Source organism: Xyrauchen texanus, chromosome 8, assembly GCF_025860055.1.
Source record: "Xyrauchen texanus isolate HMW12.3.18 chromosome 8, RBS_HiC_50CHRs, whole genome shotgun sequence".
NCBI lineage: Eukaryota > Metazoa > Chordata > Actinopteri > Cypriniformes > Catostomidae > Xyrauchen > Xyrauchen texanus.
Genome location: NC_068283.1, coordinates 48,776,605 through 48,797,611, shown reverse-complemented (window position 1 = coordinate 48,797,611; position 21,007 = coordinate 48,776,605).

The following is a 21,007-nucleotide window of genomic DNA, read 5'->3' as shown; positions in this document are numbered from 1 at the left end:
CCAAGATGTCTAGTAAACGATTACGTTCAGACGACGAATTGCATGACTGTCAACCAGATTTTGAACAAACCCCTTCAGCAAGAACTAGATTCGAGCCTTTGTCAAATATCGAACAGCTACAAATCATAATTGATAAACAGACGGAGTTTTTCGATCCATCCTATTTTGATTTAAGTGCTAGATTAGAATCTATTATTCAAAAGCAGAGATGTTGTCTAAATTCACCTAATAACGACAAAGATTCGTCACACGGATCACCAATGTTTAATCTAAACGAGACGGTGCCACAAATATCAGAACTCACGCATTCTAATGTCTGCGAAAGATTAGAAGCAATGATAAAAAAGCATGCTGTTGATAACGGGGCTGGAGAAATATTTGTTGAGTCATTACAGGATGGCGGTGCAAACATTAGTTCTGATGACACGAATTTGAGTTTAAGGCAGAGTGATACGGAAGCAGTGGTTAGAAACGACGGTGTTTTAGGCAAATACACAATTATACCAAGACCTCGGTTTAATGCTGTAGAGATACAGAGATCTCTAAATCTAAGAGACTTAGACTCTACAGATTTTGCTGCATACAGTACATCTGTGCACGCGGGATTGTCAGAGATTGTGTCAGTGTCCAGGCAAATGGGGGTGAAAATTGTTTTATTAATATTTCGCTAAGGGGCCCCAGTCTGAAATCTGATGTAAACTGTGTATTATCGCCTAACAATTCCTACAACGAAAGCGTTTTCGTAGACCAATTTGAAAAAATTATGCAGAGCAATACGAATGTGTTAAGCGACGCATGTCTGCAGTTACACGCGTCCATAGTCAGAAATAGGAACGGTGGTGCTCGCCGGAAACTGGTAGATATAGCACATGATGATGTTATTAAAATGAAACGAATGCATTTATTCTCCCCTGTCAATACATCAAACAATTTGTGTTTTGCAATATGTCTTGCATATTTTATTGACCCGCATCTTTCAAATGCTGATTTAGAAAGGCAGGGTGCAATCATTCAATCTACTGCAGGTTTCACCCCACAAATTAAAATAGGACTAGGTCACATTGCGAGATTTGAACAGGCATTAGGCATAAAAATGGTTGTCTTTCACAGGTCTAGCGAAGGAAAGTTAGAAAAATATAAAACTTCTGATGAGCCACACACCAAAACCGTCTATATTTATGTTCAGGATGATCATTATTACATGATAAAGAATCTGAAAGCCTTTATAGGGTCTGCATATGTGTTTGATTTCTGCTACACAGGGTATGCGAGCAGACAAAATCATGATTGCAAATATGTGTGCTCGGTATGTTGTGACCCCCAATGCTTCAAACATCCTAAAAGAACAATACATTGCCAGGATTGTTTACTCTATTGCAGATCTAACTATTGTTTCAAGGCGCATAAAACAGTCCCCGCTACTTCTGATAATTGCGGTAGATCCCCTTGTGACACTACAAAATATTGTCCTAAATGCGGTAATCGGTACTACATTGCCAAAAACCCAAAACCTCATAAATGCCCAAATGATAAATGTGTACATTGTGGTGACGATGTAAGCATCGGAGGGGAGCATCAGTGTTTCATACAGCCTACTAGACCCAAGGAATATACAGATCGTTACATTTTCTATGATTTTGAAACACGATGTGATCACGGAAAGCATGTTGGTAATTACGTATGTGCCATGACTTTTGCTGGTGAGACATTTGAATTTGGAGGCGAGGATTGTGCGAGACAACTCATTTGTAGGTTTAGACAACCGAGATACAAAAATTACACGTGGATAGCGCACAATGCGAGCGGATTCGACAACTATTTGATTCTGGAGTATTTTTGCAATGCAGGGCTCAAACTTAACATAGTAATGCAAGGGTGTAGAATCATAAGCATGTATGATGAGGGTTTTAGTCAGCGCTTTATCGATTCTTACTCATTCCTCCACATGGCTCTGTCTAAGATGCCATCTGCGTTGAATTTGCAAAATAAAGAAAAGGGGTTCTTTCCACACTATTTCAACAGAGTGGAGAATCAGACTTATATAGGTCCATACCCCGCGAAAAACTTCTACGGGTACAAGACCATGACAGATAGTGCCAGGACAAAATTTGATCAGTGGTACGAAACAACCGCTGGTGAAGTCTTTGATTTCAGAAAAGAGATTGGCATCTACTGCATGAACGATGTCGTTTTATTATGTGAAGCATGTATAAAATTTAGGGATGAATTCTTGTGATGCACACAGATAGATCCTTTCAGCTACGTAACTCTTGCTAGTTGTTGTATGGGTACTTTCAAGACGCAGTTTCTCTCCAGAAATACACTGGCTCTGACACATAATAACGCATACGTCAATCAGTACAAGTCGTTCTCTAACGTATCTATTGAGTGGCTTGAGTATGTGAAAAATACCCGCGATGTAGACATTCATCACGCCCTAAATCATGGGGAAGTGAAATTTGGCAGTTACTTTGTTGATGGATATTACGAAAAAGATGGTGTACGACGAGCTCTAGAATTTGCCGGGTGTTTTCATCATGGCCACGAATGTCGTTACAGATCTGACTATGTAAACCCCCTGTCAAATGTTCCTTTTGGAGTGCTCAGGAGACGGTTTAATGAAAAGATTGCTGTTTTGCAGAACGCATACTGTTTACACGTTGAGGTGATGTATGAATGTGTATGGAAGCAACTTAAGCAAACTGACCCTCATGTAATTGCGTTTATGTCAACTTATTCGGCACCTGAGAGACTGAAACCACGTGATGCGCTCTTTGGGGGTCGTACAAACGCTTACATGTTGTATCACAAGACAACAGAAAATGAGAAGATCAGATATGTTGATTTCACGAGTCTTTATCCTTACTGTCAGGCTCGAAAAAACTACCCAATTGGACATCCTGAAATAATATTCAAGGATTTTGAACCCCTTGAAAATTATTACGGGCTTATTAAGGCAACAATGCTACCACCCCGAAAATTGCTTCATCCTGTACTTCCTTATAGATGCGCTGGGAAACTCATGTTTCCACTATGCAGAACATGCGCTGAGAAACAAATCAATACTTCACCTTGTACACACACAGATGATGATAGGTCTATCTCAGGTTGTTGGGTGAGCATTGAATTGTTAAAAGCGATTGAGAAAGGGTATGTTGTAATCGAAGTTTCAGAGGTGTGGCATTTTGCAGAGAAATTGGAAACATTGTTTTCCGACTATGTAAAGACATTTCTGAAATTTAAACAGGAGGCGTCAGATTATCCCTCTCACGTAGTCACCGAGTCAGACAAAAAAGACTATATCGACGATTACTTTAAAAAGGAGGGTATTCAACTCGACCCTGCAAAGATCTGTCACAACCCTGCGCAGAGATCAATCAACAAATTGTTGTTGAATAGTCTGTGGGGTCGTTTTTCAATGAGAGAAAATCTACCCACTTCTAAACTTTTGAAAGACCCAGAAGACTTTGCACACATTATATTTGGATGTCAGTACGATGTTAAATATTTCACATTTGTGTCTGACAATATTGCCCTCGTGCAATATCGACATGATGATGGTGCCATGTACACCACAAAAGATGTGAATATATTTCTGGGGGCCTTTACAACAGCACACGCTCGGTTAGAATTGTATAGCCTTATGGATAAATTGGGTGACAGACTGTTGTATAGCGACACAGACAGCGTTATATTTATCTCTAGCGACGGCGACTGGCAGCCGAGTTTGGGGCCTTATCTAGGCGATCTGACGGATGAAATTGGTAATGATCATATCACAGAATTTTGTTCAGGAGGTCCTAAAACATACGGATATCGCACTGCAAAAGGTAAAGTGTGTATGAAAGCAAAGGGTATAACGCTGAATGCCGAAAATGCCATGGTCATTAGATTAGACACTTTGATCGGGCTTGTTGACAGTTATGTAAAATCGCATGACATCAGACACATACTAGCACACACAGACAACATTGTGAGGAATAAAAAGAACTTCATTTTGAAAAACAAGTCAGTTGTTAAAAAGTTTCAAGTGGTGTATAATAAAAGACAACTCTTCCCTGATTATACAACATTACCATATGGCTACTAATCATTTTTTAAACCATTGCAATGTACGTGAGGTTGATGGTTTTGATTTTAGACTTCAACATCCTTTTTCATGTGTAATAAGTGGACCTTCAAATTCTGGAAAGTCTTATTTTGTAAAAATGATGTAGGAAAATGCTGTAAATATGATTTCTAAAAATATTGAAAACTTTGTGTACATTTATGATTGCTGGCAACCACTGTATGATGAACTGTATAAATTGTATAACATTAAATTTGTGGAAGGAATACCGCAATCTCTGAATGATGATGTTTTATTACCTGTCAATAAAACAAATCTGCTGATAATTGATGCCATGATGAAGGAGGCCAGTGGAAACTCAATATGTCCATCATAGAAACCTCAGCGCTATTTATATTGTGCAGAATTTATTTTTCCAAGGTAAATCCAGCAGAACCATCAGTTTGAATACAAATTATTTAATATTGTTTAAGAATCCTCGTGATAACAATCAGATAAATGTGTTGGGAAAACAAATGTACCCCGGAAATACAAAATATTTTATGGAGTGCTACCAAGATGCTACCAATCAGCCTTTTGGATACCTCATGATCGACTATAAACCAAAAACCCCTGAACATTATCGTCTCAGAACGGGTTTACTTTCAAACCAACCAGTAGTTTACGTTCAAAAAAGAAAACAGTGATTTTGGTAAAATGTCTGCTAGACTATCTAGAAACCTCCCCCTGTTAAAAATGCTATTTAAAGCAACACTGATGCAAAGGCGGCTTATTATACAATCAGCATCTGACGAGCTCATTTTAACATTGTGTGAGATTGCTTTTAATGTTCTCTATGGCACAATCCCACTAACGAACCAGCAACACAAACGGTTGAAGCGGAGAAAGACTGAAATTAAATACATAGCCAATAAACAGATTAATGTTTCCAGAAAAAAACGCTTGATCAATCAAAGAGGGGGATTTATTCTCCCGCTCCTAAGCATAGCAGTTCCATTTATTACAAGCCTGCTAACTGCTAGACAAGGTTGAAGATGGAGTATGCTGAGAAGCTGTTTTTAGTATCTCAAAATCAAATAGATAAACTGAAGATGTCCAATAACCGAGAATCTATTCAACAAACCGTGGAAGACGACCTGGATGCTGCTATAAAAAATATTTTGAATAAAGACAATTTGGATGCTCATGAGAAGGCTAAGCTTTACACCTCGACTTTACAAAGATTTTTAACGGTTGTTAAACAGGGTGATCGAGATAGTAACACATTAACGCTTGCATTAACATCCCCCAATGAGTCTCACAAAGAACAATCTGTTAAACCTGTTGAAGATATTATAGCTGATGTGATGAAAAATGTGTCCATGAGAAGTGTGAAAAATGCAAGATATATCATGGATAAAATATCTAAAGCCAAAGAAATGGCATCTTGGAATGATTCGGGAGAGTTTGTATTTAAAGGCATTACTATACAGGGATCACACGTGATGGATCTTGTAAAGAGTATTACGGCTCCACATAATATTAGGGCTGACCGTAGACCTCATGGAAGGACTGAGTTTTTGCAGGCAGTTGCTACTTTAAACATACCCTATTCAACAGTACCAAACCATACGGTTAGACGTGTAATAAGTGCATTTAAAAACAAACAGGTTACGTCGCCCTCTACGGGTCAAAGAAGTTATTTAAGTCCACCATCTTCTAAGGATTCAGACGCGTCAGAGCTTAAATCACCGTCTCATGACCAAAACGTGTGGCTGTCATTTTGATATTGTATAATTGTGTATTCATTTTGTACAAATTCATTATCTGTTGTTCAATAAAGCTACGACAATGATACATTTGACATTGTGATGTTTTTATCTGATTAGAAATAAACATTTACAAATTATGTATTTAACATAAATGTTTCACCCATTTGCACACATTGCATACACTTAAGTGTAGTACTATTACAATGAGTTATCCTTAGTTTTTTTACAAATCGTGATACATATTCATCATTTTTAATTAAATCATCGGTATAAAGCATCATAACATCATCATAAGCACAACCACGAATCATATGATATAGAAAGAAAATACAATGATGACCACATGTGTCAGACATAAAATGCTGAACTTGTTTAGTTGAATATTGAACAGTTGTTGAATTCGTTTTTAAAAAGTCCGTGATTGGTGCAGGAAAACAAATAAAATCAGGTCTATTTCCGAAACTGTCAAAGAAAAATGCTGAACCATCCTTATTTATGTAAATTGCTAACCAGTGTTCACCGGGGAGATGGGCAGGGTCTGTGTTGATTATGGCTGACGTAGGTAATATTCTTAAGGGGTCCTTCGGTAAATGATCGTATGGTAACGCCAAGAAAATGTGTGTTTTGTGTGATTCTGTCTATAGCCGCTGTAAGTTGTGTGGTATTCATGTTTTCAATTAATAGTAGTCAACAAGTACCTGTCTTCGGTTAGAAACTTCAATGATGTTGTCAAAAACAGCATAAACAATCAGATTAATGGTTCTTGGAAGCGGTTGTCTGAAACGTACTTCTAGTCTGATATTCCCAGACTTAACAAGCGAGACGTGATGGCCACATTCTTCGTCTGGAGTGAGGTTAAAACCATAAAGTGTATAACCCTGCAGAAAATCCTCTCTGTCGATTACCAATGCTTGGTTTTTTAGATGTCTTCCAGATGAAAGCGCAAGCTGATAAAATTCTCGCACTGCACTTCCTGCTCCAAAGTCAGGTTGTAATGGTTTGGCGGGGTGTTGCTGACCATCCACATAAACGGCTAGAAACTCCAGATCGTAATGCTTGAATGCAAAAGGGTTTTTATCGTATGCCCCTGTAAAAGCGTCATTATCGACCATACCCAATATAATAGATTTGGGTAATGTACCTGTGGCAGCGGGGGCGTGGTCAAGCGCCCGTCCGGGAGAGAGAAGCGGTAAGGGCGCTCACACGTGGGCCAAATTATGACTAACACCTGTCTCTAATTGCAGTAGAGTGAGGAGAGCGGTTAAAAAAGCCAGCAGCCTCAGAGCAGAGGGAAGACGACCGTGCAAGCCAACCCAGTGCGCTTGTGTCTTTGTGTGAACTAGTGTGTAAATTATTGTGAGACATACGGCAATTAAAGCCTTACCTTTTTTGTTGAAACCTTCGTTTCCTGTCCTGCTTCCCGTGAGAGTTTCACAGTACCTAAAAACAGATTTTCCTGATTTGATACGCGGCCTCCAGCTGGTATGGAGAAGTTTTTCAGGCAGACTCTATCAATGGGGTATTTGGCAGTGCTTGAGAGTAGTGCTTGAGCATGCCCCAGTCTCACTCCTGGTGCTACAGATACTTTTTTAACAAACAGGGATGCTGACAAAATGCGTAGTTTGTATGCTATAGCATCACTCCTCATTAGACAAAATTCATCTTTGCCTCTTGTCAGACGGATTTTAATGTCCACCCCATTAAGCATTAGTTTTTCTTGAAAGAAAATATCACTGTGTATTGGTGATAAAAGCTCAACTACTGCACTTTCATTGCTAAAGGCAGCTCTCTTTGTCAGACCAATGTTAGCACCTGCCGGATCGCCTACATCCATATGTCCTGCAGAATCTTTGTAAAATAACCCTGCTGAGAAAACACTTTCCAATGTATCTTTACCGTAGTTTAAAAGGCATTCTATAATACATCGATAGGGGTAAGTGTTTGTGCTCTGGGAAATTAACCTATCGCCAAGCGATACGTCAACCTGTGAAAAAATTGTATTTCCTGGATAATTGACCAATCCAACAGGATCTCCATCTGCGATATTTGAACCGTCCGGATTTGTGATTTTAACACGCATGTAAAGCAGTGTATTATTCAAATCTATATAATCTTCACCATTCCCCGCTATGAAAAATTCCAACGGTGCACTGTCCGATATTGCTGATAGCAGAGGGATTTCAACGTATGTGTTTTTTTCAATAGCCGTCTGAGTCATCGGTACTGTAAACAGATCCAGTTCGGATTTAATATACTCTTCGGACATGGTGTGTAGTAGCGCCATGGTTTTAGAATATGGTTTTAACAGATGAAATGCTCTCTTTCGTTCTCGTTTCCTAACTGTGGGTTTCCTGGGTTGTTTCCTGGTTTTCTTTACCGCCTGACCACTCCTCCCCCTCCTCATTCCAGGTGGTTTAGACATTCGTTTACGTGACATAACCACTAACCCCGAACCGTCTTGAGATTTATCATTATTATTAAATGAGTGTGTCATGGCTTTGGTAACAACGTCGCTGGCTATGTTTTTAGCAGCGCTTTTAAGATGCGGTTTGGCTATGCTGAAACCTCTTTTTAACAACGGAAGAGCCATTCGAAACAAACCCCTGAAAAGGCCTCCGAACCCCGCCCCGTACATAACCGGTGCTCCAGAAAACCCCGGCATTCCACTGCCGGCTTGTGATTTATAATAGTTTACATAATGAGTGGGGTCCATATGGTATGGATTATAATACACCATTTTTAAAGGATCGGTTGTTTCACAGGCCTAAAGTGTAGTTTAACGACGACTTTGCCGTAAGAAAATGGCACTTCCCTGTTTCTGTCGTCTTTGAGCTCAATACAAATCTCTCCAATAGAATTTTTATTCACTGACACGTAGTGCACTCTGTCGTATGCAACACTGACAATTTCACGATTCGATCCGGTTATATGTACACATCTCAAAAGTGGGACATGTGCATCACCCACAGATTGATATTCAATAACGTCTGTGTACAGGTACATGGTGTAAAACCCTCCGTTTATGTCTGCTTGGTGTGGAGCGTACACTGGCGTAAACCCGGTTTCAATGCTGTCATTCTCACCATGATCATTTACAGACGCCAAATGTTTCTTCGGTATCATACCCAAAATAATGGCTAGTTTACTGTGGAATGTTAAGGAATTTCCTGGTGCAGCCATCATGAACATTTTGTTTTTCACATGATCGTAGTCAAGACGTACATGCCGAGGTAGCAGAGCATTTAGTTCCTTAATTACAAACAAAACATCGTCGTAATAACCGCTTTTCAGCTTTATCTTCAAATGATGGATGACTCCATCGATAATCTCTCTGTATTGGACTTTCGCATCATCATCAGTAATAGAGTACCATGATCTAGGGTATTCAATTTCAGTAACACCCACCTCCCAATGACCTTTTAAGTTTATAGGTTTGGCTAATCTGGTTCTGTAATTTGAAATTCGGTTTTCGGGGTAAAGATCTAATGAAGCATTGCATGGCAATGTAACATAAAACCCTGCTTCATCCATGACCGTTTACTAAAGAAATGAATTCAGGTGACAGATGTTTTATTTTTATATGGTTTAAGAGGTTTGTAGATCTACAACATCTTTTTCATTAACCCAGCTGTCAAACTTCGGAGGCCATCCCAACCAACGTACGAGCACCATGGATCTTTTAACATGCTTCTTCTTGTCTAATATCTTTTCTACTTTAAAAGCTTTGTCCTTAGCCACAATAACTCCTCTTCATAAAATTATCCATCGATAACATCGTTATCATAATCAGATAGTTTGTAGACTGGTGGTTGTCGTGGTATACAAGCGGTAATAGTGAAGAATTCATCAGTGTAATTTTGTTCATAACCCTTGGTAAAAGGACCCCTCATCTTTGATATTCTAACCACATCGCCTATTTTGTATTTAAATACAGGTGACTTCTTACACACATTACCATACAAAGTGTCATAGACAAGCGGTTCATTTTCTTTGTTGACATCTACAGGCCTCATTTTAATACTTCTGTGATAACTACTGTTGTATCCTTGAATAATGTCTTGTAAAACATTGATGTAGCGTTTAGAGTTTATAGCGGTTAAATAACGCCACATCCGTCCTTTTAACGTTCTATTAAAGCGTTCAATAACACTTGCTTTCAATTCGCTCCCCGTGCTGAAATGGTAAATGTGGTGCTTTTTAGTTAGTTGTTGGAAATGTTTGTTAAAAAATTCCTTCCCCTTGTCAGTCTGAATTTTCTGAGGGATTCTACCCTCTTGTAGTATTGAGTTAAATGCATTGGTCACAGCCAATCCAGTCTTGTTCTTTATACAACGTACCCATGCATATTTGCTAAACACGTCTATACATGTGAGAAGAAATTTAGTATTGTCATTTTCCGTAGAATATATTGACATATCTACCAGATCCATTTGAAATTGTGTATCAATGAAACAATAACCCTATTCCTTTTAAAATGATGTCGTAATGGTTTGTGGAGCGTATACACATCTTGACTGGATAACCATTCTGAAACCTCTTTATCACTTCGCAAATCACCACTTTCCTCTAATACACCGCGTTTTAATCTATTCACCCCTCCTAAAGAACCGGGGTTTGATGGTGTGTAGTACACCTTATGCAATTGGTCATTCATGTTATCAATGCAGACGCCACAAAAATAATGAAACAGTGCTTCTATAAAAGTATCCTTTTATTTTAAAATCAGGGGTAATCACACACTACATGAATATATAGTTGAAATAGAAACAGCAACATCAACCAATGTCTAGGTATTGTAGAAAATTAACACATGCTTCAAAATTTTTGTCAAGCAGGTAAATAACCAGAGTATCAACAACTTCAAAGACATAGCTATCACACTGATCGTTTCTTGACAATAACATCACGCACATATCAGTTACATATGTACATAGGCATACTATATCAGCAGTTTTACAGACATTGTCATGTTCAAACATTTATTTTAGAATGTTTTTAAGCAAAACACAGGGTGAATCATTCTGGCACGTATAGAGTTGTATCAATTCATTCCAGTCATTTGATAGGCCTCTGACTATGTCCATGTGCTTCATTAGACAAGTCAACCGTTTTTTAATATGGGGGTCAATTACAACCTTGTTTTGTCCATAATGTTCGTCATTAATTATCTTATACAGCATGTTGGTTATTTCACGGTGAAGTCTACGTCTCAGAATAAATTTGAGCACTCCCCAACAGTTACCCATGTTAGCGTTAGTGTTCAAAATAATGATCCAGTCGAACAACTTTTCCAACTGTCAAACACGTCATAGACGGCCTGTTCACAGCTATCATCCACCAGCTTCTCGCGCAGTCTCTGTAGAATGTGTGGTTCCTCTCTTAGATCATACAACACACTTTCGACAACTCCATGGATTCTCTGAGGGTGCGGTGTCAATCCAAAGGGTTTTAAAGCATTGCCGATGATTTCGTTTAACGCAGGTTTAAACAGTTTACTGGAAAAGTCTTCAAAATGATTGTAAAAGAAGTACTTGTCAGGATCAAACAAACAAGTGTGTTGGATCTGACTCGGGTGAGACACTTCACAACCGTAGCACAACTCTTTTAACTTTATGTCGTGGAGAAAATCCAGAATGACAGCTATGACCGCTTTTATGAAATTGAACCCCTTTACACCAATAAAGCCATCCGTGTCGTCAACACCCTTAAGATCCGGGGCATCCGGAGGTGGACCTCCTAAACCGTGAGTTGAAATGAATGTTAGATTGCTGTAGCCAAGATCCATGCAAAACTTGTCGAGCCAGTGCTTGATGTCAGGGATCTCTACAGTCGTAGCATTCCATGCTGAAGTAGACACAACATCGGATGCTGGTGAAGTTGCCGGGGCATCGAGCGATGTGCTGGGTCCAGGAAGGTCTGTAGTAGTAAAGTCTTGAGACATGTTGGTTTGAATGCTGGTTTGAAATGAGTGTGGTCACCCCCCAGTTTTTAAGGTCTATAGAAGGCGGAGATTGTTACACGGTCCCTCCTACGAACTCGCCCACACGTTTCATGGTCAAACAGTCTGACCTTAATTATATTGAGTTTGTCATATGCATCACTCCATTGAAACAGTCTGTCTATCCTTGAAAACATATCATTCAGGATAGCACATCTTTCCACTGAAACAAAAAATTCATGCGGAAGCATTCATTGTGCTCTGTCTCTGGGGAAGTACACACTCCGTCTCTGTCATCCTGTTTGCATTCTCTGGTAAGTATGTAGCCATGATCATCCAGTCGTTTGATACTATGGCTGCTAAAACTCTCTGCATCGAATAATGGTTCATCACCAGAAGCTTTCAAGTCCTTCCAAACACGGTTGTAAAATACATCCCAGTCCTTTTCAGTGAAATACATACAATGGTCTTCAACCAACGCATTACCCTTGTTGAATAACTTAACAGTACGAGATGCTCTGTCAAAGTCGTAAACACACAATTGCGCGTTGTCTAGTTGAAATTCATATTTCACAGGTCCTAACGGTTCATGGAGATACTTTGTTATGCATGGACCATATCCTCTCCTCGGAGCCCAACATAACTTAACATTTGTTTCTATATCATTTACCATCGTTGTTTTAGGAGTGCTGGTGCCAGCCATTGCTCAAGAGGAAAACACAGCAATGCTTGTTGAATAAATGCAATGAACAAACCTAAACTTCTTTTTAAATACACAGATGACCAAACACGTCACACCACAACACACACACCGGAATGGAGGAAGGTGGGTGGGGGGGAAAAGAGGGCGGGCGGGGCGGGGCGGGTGGGGTGAGCGGAAGGGGAAAGGTCAAAGGTCAGCAATTAGGCCATCAATCACTTTTTGACACAAAGTGCATTATATTATCTTCTTATGTGTTTAGAAACACTGTATATTATTTTGTGTTCAAAATGGAATTTATATTGTCTTTCTTCTGTTAATTACAGAAACTGAGTTTTCTTAAAAATAATGCCTTTCCAAAGTTTGGTCTTTTGTCTAGTATTGTTTTTTTTTGTTCGTAATTATGCAATTTTGATTTTGTATTACTCTTGTTTTGGTGGGGTCGTGACAGTTTCCTCCACCCAGCTCTCAGGTTGTCCCATGTACTTGTGTTTTCTTCTCTCCTTCATGTTTCCCCAGGTGCAGCTCAGAAGCGCAATCAGCTGCTTTGCATCCTTTCAAGGGCAGATTAGCACTGTTTGTGTTTATGTCTGCATCTTATCGGTCTGCATCTGGCAAGTGGTCAGTGGATGATGCTGCCACCCCTTCCACCAGTGAGGGCGATGTGCGTGCACACACCACTGACAAAGAGATGCTTTGCGCCCTTTCAAGGGCGGTCGAAGAGCTCGATCTCGAGTGGTCTTCTCCAGAGGAACCTGAACAATCATGCCTTGATGAATGGTTCCTGCAGTCCAGACGTCATCAAACAACCATATTCCACAGCTCTTCCCCCTTCTTCCCGGACATTCATAAATAAGTCAAAATCTTAGTGTGCGCCATATTCAGTTTGCTCGTGTAGCGATTCCATTCTCACTAACGTGGACCATGGGCAAGACAAAGGTTATGCCCAAATACCCCCTGTGGAAGAGGCGGTAGTGGGACATCTCTGCCCAGCAAGTAGCAGGGCATGGAAATCACACCCCTTTTATCCTTCTAAGCTTTGTCAACTGACGTGCGCACAGGCTGGAGAAGCATACTCAGTGGCGGGCCAAGCTGGTTTAGCACTCCACATGGCTACGTTCCAGAGCAGTTCAAAGAGCTCTGCACCACTACGGATTTGCACTGCGTGCCACGAAAGTTACTGCACAGGCCATTGGCAAGTCAATGAGCAACCTGGTGGTTCTGTATCATGACATTTGGCTGACCCACACAGAAATGTGTGCATCACTCGTAAGCTATAAGACACTTTATACTAAAATGGAGCAATACTTTTTTAAAACCGGCTTGCTCCCACTCTGTCTCGGGACAGCACCCAGCTAAAAAACCCATGGTTGCTGCTTCAGGGACACCACAAGTCGCTGCTGCGCTGATGCCGAGCCGCCAGTGAAGCCACGCAAGCCGTGGCCCAAATGAAAGCAGCCGCATCAGCGCGTGGAATGCAGAGCTCACCATTTGTATCTGTCCCAATGAAGGCTCGATTCGAGACACACAATACTGCTGTTCAGAATGTTGTTATAAATTTTTTCAAAACGTTTCTGTGTATCACATTAGTCAACAAGCCCAGTGAAGGTGCTCTGTCATGTCCTGTATCAACCTGGCTTGCCTTGCCAGCTCCATACTGAGCTCTCCAGATTGTGCCACCTTAGCTTGTCTCGCCGGCTCCACCCTGGTCTGTTCTGTTTGTTCCATCCTGGTCTGTCCCACTGGTTCTGCCCTTGACCTCACCTTATTTTTTGTTTATTTGGTTGGACTTGTATTTCCGGTTCTTTGTCTCAAACACATGCTATAAAGAATGCAAAAAAACAGTACAGTGCTCATTGCACATGCACGAGATGCTCGCACATTCTCAATAAATAACTCTTTTCCTCATCAAAGTCCACACATTGTGCACAACCGCTTCCTGCTGGTGAGTGGCGCATTATATCATACAATGAATAAACCAAATTGTCCTCTGTCCCATTTGGTGTCCGCAATTACAAAACGCCTGTTCAATGGATCTTATCACACGTCTGCCCACGCGATTGGTTTGCATCAATTGATCTGAAAGATGTGTACTTTCATGTTCAAATTGTACAACATCACAGGATTTTTTTTTTTATTCGTATGTGAGGGAACTGCATTTCAATTCAAAGCTTCTGATTGTCTCTTGCTCCTCGCATGTTTACAAATAGCATGGATGCGGTTCTCGCCCCTCTGAAACTGAGCGGTAGCATTTTGAGCTACCTTAATGATTGGCTGTTGATGATGACTTGCCCAATCAGAGGCTTTATTATGCCAGCACCGGGACTTATTGCTTCAACATCTCAACAGCTTGAGCCTCAATGTTAACTGGGCGAAGAGCATGTTCACCCCTAGCCAACAAATCTCCTTTTTTCTCAACCGCTGTACAGCTGTTCTTTTTTACCAGTGAGGTGTCATGCTGCGGCAGGTTTTTAGGCGGAAAGTGGTACTACGGATGCGAGGAGGACATGGAACATCAATCGCCTGGAGCTGTCGGCTGTCTTCCTAAACTTGAAGGCTTTTGAATGAAAACCTTTATTGCCCCAAGGGGAATTTGTTTTACACTCATGGGAACCACAATAAACATAACCACAACAAACATAGAACAACAATAACACAGCAAATAGTGACATAAAATTATCAATTTGACAACTTAAGGAATCAATAGATAGATATATATTCAATAATACGCATCTAAAATGTTCAACAGCTTAAAGAATCAATAAATAGATATATATTCAATAATGCACATTTAAAATAAATCTATGTGCCCATAGATGATCCATTTAATAATTGAATGCTCCTCGGCACAAATTATGTAATATGTCGTTTAGTTTTTGTTCGGGGCATTCTAAATCTACATCCAGAGGGGAGGAGGGAATATTCTGTGCAAAGTGGGTGCAATGGAACCTCCAGTATCCTCAGTGCCAAATTGAGGGTATGCTGGTCAGTAAGATTTGTGATGCTTTTCACATCTGATCCAGTAATTTTCCTACCCATTTTTGTCACCTTGTCCAGCATGTTCCTGTTCTGGATAGAAAGACCCCCCCCCCCCCCAACACTGGATGGCAAAAATCAAAAATCAGGGTGCTAGTCTCTGCATTAAAGCTGCGCAATTTTCTTAAAAAAAGAGCCGTTGCTGTGCTTTTGAGTATCTTGCTAATGTGTTGGCTGACCAAGTGAGTTTATGATCAATAATAGTACCCAAGTACTTATACTCTTCCACAATCTCAATAACTGTCTCATTAATAGTAACCGGTTGCAATGGAGGGGGCTTTTTTCTAAAGTCAATGACCATTTCTTTTGTTTTTGAAATGTTTAAAATTAGTGAGTTTTCACTACACCATTCATAAAAGTGGTCAACCTCAGTTCTGTAGTCCTGTTCATTATCTGTTAAAAGCCCAACCAAGGCAGCATCGTCTGCAAACTTAATCAATGAACATTTGGAATGATGGCTGACTCAATCATTAGTATACAGAATAAATAACAATGGTGATAAAACACATCCTTGTGGTACTCCTGTGTTTGTCATAATGATTTTTGACTGACTATGACCCGCTCTCACAAATTGTAGTCTGCCTGTTAAAAAGTCCTGAATCCACTGAATCCAGATTAAGGTTTACACCCATAAGTGTCAGCTTCTCTAACAACATGTGTGGCTGAACAGTGTTAAAAGCTGAGGAAAAGTCTGCAAATAGGATGCGAACATAAGAGGCAGGAGTTTCAAGATGTCTATAAATTCCATTCAGGAGAGTTGTTACTGCATCTTCCACACCTCTTTTCTCTTTATAGGCAAACTATAATATATCCATGTGTTTTTTGGTTTGTTTTTTAAGATGAGTTAAAATGATCCGCTCAAAACATTTCATAGCAACTGAAGTGAGTGCTACTGGTCTAAAATCATTCAGTCCATCTGGTTTGTGTTTCTTAGGAAATGGTACAATTTCTGCAGTTTTCCATATCTTTGGGACTTTGTGTGTGTCGATTGATTTCTGATACAACCCTCTGAACACCGGGCTCAGTTGTTCTTTGCAGCTCTTAAGGATGGTGCCTTCCAGCCTATCCGGGCCGGCAGCTTTCCGAGTCTTTATGAGCCCGAAATAGCAAAATATCCTGTTCTGATTCTCTCTGACAATATGACAGTTGTCGCATATATAAACTGCCAAGGCAGAATTCGTTCACTGCCATTGATGAGACTGGTGCATCACCTACTCCTGTGGAGTGAGGGTCATATCCTCTTCCTGTGAGTGACATATGTCCCAGGCCGTCTGAATTACGGTGCAGACTTATTGTCATGCCAAGGGGTGAAACTGGGCGAATGGAGACTTCATTCTCAGATTATACTGAGGATTTGGGAAATATTCTGCAAAGCAGAGATTGATCTATTTGCCTCTGTGGAGAATGCCCACAGTCCCCTCTGATACTCCAAGTCCCAAGCCCCACTGGGAGTGGATGCAATGGCCCACAAATGGCCAGTGAAATGAATATGCGTTTCCCCCAGTGTGCCTCCTTCACTCTGTCATCTATATAGTCTGAGAGGACAAGGAAACTATTCTATTGGTTATGCCAAAGTGGCCCAATCAGTCATGGTTACCAGTAATTATAGAGATTTTGGATGGCTCGCTATGGGAAATACTCTCTCAGAGGGTTGATGCGTTTGAGATAAGGAGGTAATTTGTGACCGTCTCTGGACTAATGAACTTTGCGATGGGTAATGCACAAATAAACTTGGGACCCATCTTATGTGAGGGGACTAGGAGCAGAATGTCCTTGAAGGACAAGCAGACCTTCGGACCACACATGTAAGCTGGGAGCGGGTCCGCCGACCTCTTAATATGAGTGCCAGTCCATATGAGGGCTTCTCTGGTGGCTTAACATGTGCGCCGGCACCTCTGAATAAAGGCATAAGTGGACAGGACCTGAATGTCGGGCTCTTTGATGAGGAATAGAGGAGGCTGTTAATAGAGGCTACACTGGAAGAGCTATAACCCATAGGTGACGACTGCAAGGAGTTGTGGGCATACTTGACCCAGACTAAATGATAGCTCCAAAAAGATGGATTATGGGAGGCCATACTGCACAGGGTTTTCTCAAGTTCCTGATTAGCCCACTCTGCTCGCCCATTTGTCTGGTGGAAGAACCCAGAGGACAAACTCACAGTAGCCTCCAGCTGTCAGCATAATTCTGCCCAAACCATATCGAACGAGAGGCCATGAATGCTAAAGACGTGGTTAATGACTGCCTCCCTTGCTGTGGGTTGTTGTGGGAGGGGAATTAAATGAGCTGCCTTCAAGAATTGGTCCACAACAGTCAAAATATCTGTGTTTCCATGGACCAGTTACAAAATCCATGCCTATGTGTGTCTAGGGTCTTGAAGGGACTGACAGCAATTAGAGGAGACTTATTAGACGTGCAAAGGGGCAAGTGGCTACAAACTGGCATACGCCCTGCATTAGCGATGGCCACCAGAAATGCTGTCTAATGAGCGTCTGGGTTCGAGCTGCCCCTGGATGACAAGTGATGTTGGATGAGTGGAACAAACATCCAACTCGCTGGACAAGTAGTGGGAGATGCAGTGTTTCATAGCGCAGCACAGAATTTAGCCTCCACATCACGAGTGGCGGGTAGAATGGTACCCGGTGGGATTGTAAAGGTCTCGATTCAAGTTAATGAATCGGGAACAATATTGCCCAGCAAGTCTGTCTAGAATTAACATGTTTAGCACTATGAATTTACTCTAGGTTCTTAACATCAGTCCAGACTGACGAAAGGTACCCCTGAACCCTCTAACCAGTGACGGCACTCACCCAAAGCCAGCCGGACAGCCAACAATTCTCTGTTACCGATGTCATAGTTCCATTCAGCTGGTGTTAAATGGTGTGAAAAAAGCACACAGATGCATCATTTCAGCCGTGGAAGAGTGGTGCGACAGGACCACTCCGACACATCCACTTCCACCACAAACTGACATGATGTGTCTGAAATAATTAGAATAGGTGCCATGGAAAACTGGTTCTTTAATTTTGAAAACGCTAACTTGTCCCGAAGGAACCAACAAAATTAAGTGCAGGTGGAGGTGAGATCCATCAGAGGTGTAGCGAGTAGGCTGCAATTACGAATAAATCTTTGATAGAAATTAGAGAAACCTTTGCAAAGGCTTGTGGGAATCTGAGGTTGGCCAATCGGTGACGGCTCTGAACTTGGCAGGGTCCATGCACACTCCCTCGGATGAAACAATGTACCCCATGTACGAAACCGACTGTGCAAGAAAAGAACACTTCACTCCGCCTTGATGAACAGCTGATTTTCATGAATTTGTCATTAATGAGCCCCTTGAAGATGGCTGGGGTGTTGATCAATCTGAAAGGCATAACCAAATATTTGAAGTGCCCCCTATGGGTGTTAAATCTGCCTTCCACTCATCCTGCTCCCTGATCCGGACAAGGTGATAAGCATTGTGTAAGTCCAACTTCGTTAAGATGGACGCTCCCTGCTAGTTCTAAAGCTGAGGATATCAATGGCAAAGGATAACAATTCTTCACTGTGATGCCGCTGAGGGTATGGGCTGTGATAGGTTCATCCAACTGGACCATCGGAACTTTCCACGTGGAAGCCACATCAATGTCCATAAAGTTCCCTTCAGCTCCGGAATCCACCAATGCAGAGACAGCTTGACTGGTTGATCCATACTGCAGCTGACCTGGGAGAAGAGTGTGTAATCTGGGGGTTTTGTCCTAGTGTGTTGTGCTCGCCAGCAACCCCCTGCCTAATGGACAAGAAGTGGAGAAATTACCAGGACAGGAACTTTGAAAACAGAGTCCTTGAATCAGGTGTTGATGCTTCACTTAACTTTGGTCCTAAAAGCACTCACGGGGCCCCCCTTTGAGCCTCTAGACTCTGTAGAATTGCATCTGCTTTCTATTAAGGCAGCATTACTGCTGGCTATGGCCTCAGTAAAACGGCTAGTGGATTTACAAGCAAGTCAGTCAATAATTCATGTCTGGAGTTTGGTCCTGGCTTTTCAAATGTCTCTGTCAAACCCAGAAAAGGCTATGTGCCTAAGATTCTAGAAGGTGCAGGTGCTTAACCTTCAAGCATTTTTCCCTCCTCCATTTAATTGGAATGAGGAACAATCCTTGCATTTGTTATGCCCTGTGCACTACACATATACGTTGAGTGCACCCGCCAGTTCAGGCTGTCTGACCAGCTCTTTGTGTGCTATGGAGGATGCACAAAAGGAATGTCCGTCTCTAAGCAAAGACTTTCTCATTGGATCATTGATCCTGGCTTACGAGTCACAGGGTATGATTTGCCCAATTGGTGTAAAAGCCCACTCAACTAGAGGCATGGAATCTTCATGGACGAACAGTGTGTCCTTCCAAAACATATGTTTTGCAGCAGGATGGTTTTCTCAAAACACATTTGCAAGGTTTTCCAACCTAGATGTAACATCTCTCGCATCCCAAGTCCTCTCTGTTTAGAGCGCTTGATATTTGATTGGGCAAACATATATTTATGCCCCTCTTTTTTTAAATAAATGCTTTTTTATGCTTTCCGTCATTTCACACAACCACCTGCATTCCAACCATTGTGTTCCCAAAGTCACAAGCACTTCAATATAAATGAAACTTCCTTCCTGACTGGATTCAGGAAGGGGTTAATTCATACTATATGACTATAGTTCACATATCCATTCTGAGTGTTCCCTTCCTGGCCCACCATTAGGGTCATTCACTGGTGGCATACTCATGACAGTTGCCGTCCCGTGGGACTGCGGCATAATGTTTTCCTCTCTGGGAAGGTTATGTTGTGTATTGCGGCGTGATAGGACTTAGTAATATAAGTTATAATGGAAGTTATAATGGAACCTCTCAGTTAAGTACATAATCTCGGTTCCCTGAGATGAGGGGAACAAGACATTGCATAAACTGGCCGCACTACAAGACTCAGAGTTCTTTGAGGTGCGATCCATGTGCTCTTTGTTCCTCTGTCAGAAAATTTGGAGGAATGGTGTTTGCGCGGCCACTTTTATACTGGACAGCTTCGTGTCTAAGAGGGTGGGGCTCAGACACCATAGCCAATATTAGAATTGCCGTAATTGTAGAAGGACTTCAACTAATTTGTTTAGAAGGACACTCCCCCATAGCATCATCTTAATTACGCAATGTCTTGTTCCCCTCATATCAGGGAACCGAAGTTATATACATAACCGAGGAGGTTTCCATCAAGCAGATTTTATGCAATATGCCAAAATGTGCATAAAGTGTTGATGGAAACATAGCGATTGATTATAATGGGGTTTGCGATACAACATTGGTGAGTTGACCATGATACAGACCATGGTGACATGTTAATTTCGCTCAAAAAAACTTTTTGGTTTGAGTAAGTAGTAAATGGCTGTTGTATGCTAGGTATGCCTATCCAACTTTTTCCTATGTCCCATGATGCTTAGCGAGAAATATGGCCATTATAAGTGTCCTATGAAATTTTGAGAGACTGTTTGATTAAAT